Source organism: Lygodium microphyllum, chromosome 20, assembly GCF_053477565.2.
Source record: "Lygodium microphyllum isolate KBCC chromosome 20, Lygodium_microphyllum_v1.1.10, whole genome shotgun sequence".
Lineage (NCBI taxonomy): Eukaryota > Viridiplantae > Streptophyta > Polypodiopsida > Schizaeales > Lygodiaceae > Lygodium > Lygodium microphyllum.
In genome coordinates this window covers 21,876,321-21,878,899 of record NC_141154.1, presented here as the reverse complement: position 1 = coordinate 21,878,899, position 2,579 = coordinate 21,876,321, and the positions used below count along the sequence as shown (strand labels likewise).

The window sequence follows — 2,579 nt, the reverse complement described above, 5'->3', positions numbered from 1 at the left end:
ACTTGAATGATCTTGGATAGTTGGCACATCCGGAGGATGCGCAGGTTTAGAGGGGGTGGATGTTGTGTTGCTGCGCATCTGAGCCGTGAACACCTCTATTTTTGTTGTGCATTTGTGTCAATTTCTGCGTGTGATTTATTGTTTGTGTGATGCATTTTAGTAATCCGCAGCCAATGTATATATTTCCTGCACTTTGGATCCAAGACATCATTAGGAATGGACTCCTAAATCTTCTGCTCTTGTAAACAGGGCTAATTTTTATTGTGTGCGTGAGGCAAGAGCTGAGGCAAAGGTCATGGTGTATGCAAGCTCATTGACACTGTAAGAGAGGGCTGGGTTGTATTGGTGAATTATCATGGTGATGCATCTCTATTATTGTTCTAGGAGGCTGTGTTCCTGGTACTGCCCTCTGCACAGCCCCAAGCAAGTCTAAGCTATGAGAATTCTCTGGACTGAGATATGTGGAATAATGGGATGATATGTATTGTCATCACCCTAATCTTTACTAACACCTAAAGACGTGTGAAGCACATGTTCTCTAGTGATCCAAAAGGCAAGAAGTTCTAATGAAAATAAAGCTAGTCTATTCAGGGAGGAGGATATTTTTGAAAAGGGCAAAAATGGCGGGCTGCGCCTGAATTGGGACGAGAGGACCCAGGGGCAGACGAATGCTGGAGCTGGATATGGCGAAAGAAGAGGGGGGAAATGCTAATTGGGGGGAAGGAAGCTCTAAATCGGGAACCGTGTGTGGAAAACCTTGCGCAGGAGGGTAATCAAAGGCTCGTTTGGCAGAGGAGGAACGAGCGGCAGATTGGAAAAAGGGAGCGTCGGGCTACAACAACATCGACAAGGCTTGAAGGTCGAGTGTAGTATCATCGAATGCAACAGTGATTCAAAGGAGCCTTGTCTTCATCAATGATTTGGCCATGAACAACTCTCTCTCTCTGGAAATTGGACGCCTTTGCTTTAGGAATCCATGATGGCACACTAGATGTCAGAGTGAAGCTTGCTCCTGAGGACTTTTGTCATCGCAAGGTGTGCTAGACATGGAGTTTTGGGGGCGATCTCCATTCCTGTGATCGGGGAGACTGCTGGAATGATGGAGAGGGAGCCGAAGTGCTTTTCTTTTCAAAAGAAAAGAGAGCTGGTGGGCGCATTTGTTCAGAGATCTCTCTCTCTCTCTCTCTGCCTGTGTCTGTGTGTGCAGTTTTGAGCGAGGATACCTGAGGACATTGGGGCAGTGCCATCCGATTGGCAAGCCATGGTGAAGGAGTTGGACATGAATGCTAATGTGTGCAATGCAGCACAAATGCCGACCGTGTGTGTGACTGGAGACATGGCGACACCTTGTTATTTGCTATTGCTTGTGCTCAGGTTATGTATGCATATGTAATGCGGCCTGTGACTTTGCCTGAGTCGTATCTAGAATTTATTGTCAAAACTGGGCCTATTGCAAAGCCTGTGCTGAAGGCTGTCCGTGAAAGCTGTCGAAGGGAACCTATTGATGTAGCTGCTTTGTTTGACTTTGTTTCTAGCAAGACTGGTGGTGCCCCCTTTGAGCTGCGGCCTGATTGTGCACTTATTCCTTGCTCAGCTATACACCCAGAGACATTGTCTTGTATGGGACAATCAAGTAAAGCAGCCCGTGCCACCTTCAAGAAAACATTTCCACTTTACATGTCATTCACCTTTGTACCTTTTGTTGTCTTGAATCTACAAAAGTTTATACAAGTCCCTGTACATACATTTTGGACGGCTTTCAAAGGAACAGTTCGTTCTACATGCTTCATCTCTGTATTTGTGGGAATTTATCAAAGTTATATATGTCTACAAAGGAAGGTGGTTACCAAGGACCACAAATTGGTCTACTGGTTTGGTGGAGCTCTGGCTTCCTTGTCTGTTCTACTGGAGAAGAAGAGTCAGAGAGCAGAATTGGCACTCTAAGTACTTCCACGTGCAGCAGACTCTCTGTGGTATATTTTGGTGAACAGACATTTGTTACCAGATACAAGGCATGCTGAAGTGGCCCTTTTCTGTCTTTGCATGGGAGGTATTATGTACTTTCATGAGCATGAGCCAGACACTACAAAGCAGGACCTTAACTCTTTGAATGCTGCATGACATTGAGAAAGGTCTTTCCTTGGAAAGTAAATCTGAAAGTGCAACCAACTTCCATGTTGCAAGTATCCCAAAGGCTCTGTTAGGCTGAAATTTCAGTAACCCAAATCCCATTCTCAGCAATCCTCTCGACAGAGTTTTCATCTTCAAACATGGCATACTACAGCTGAACGACCACGTGCAAGTCTTTACTTGGTGCTGTACCTTGAACCCCGTGTTCTGCAGCTCTTGCACGAACTCTTCGACAACGTAACTCATGCAGATTTTTGGGTATGGGCCAATTTAAAATTACTTCTAACTTTTTAGGGTCAACCTTAATACATTTTGATGAAATAATATGAGCTAGATATTCAATTTATGTTTGAAAGAATTCACTCTTTTCCGGATTAGCATACAATTGATTATTTTTTAACAACTTGAAAACTAAATACAGATGTTCATAATGCTCATTCTCATTTTTA

The 2,579-nt window shown here is 44.0% G+C and overlaps 1 pseudogene; it reads left to right on the top strand.

Annotated features, from left to right (window-relative positions):
• Window positions 1-1,046: 1,046 nt before the first annotated feature.
• LOC148018743 (uncharacterized) lies at window positions 1,047-2,121 on the top strand (annotated as a pseudogene).
• The last annotated feature ends 458 nt before the right edge of the window (window positions 2,122-2,579 follow it).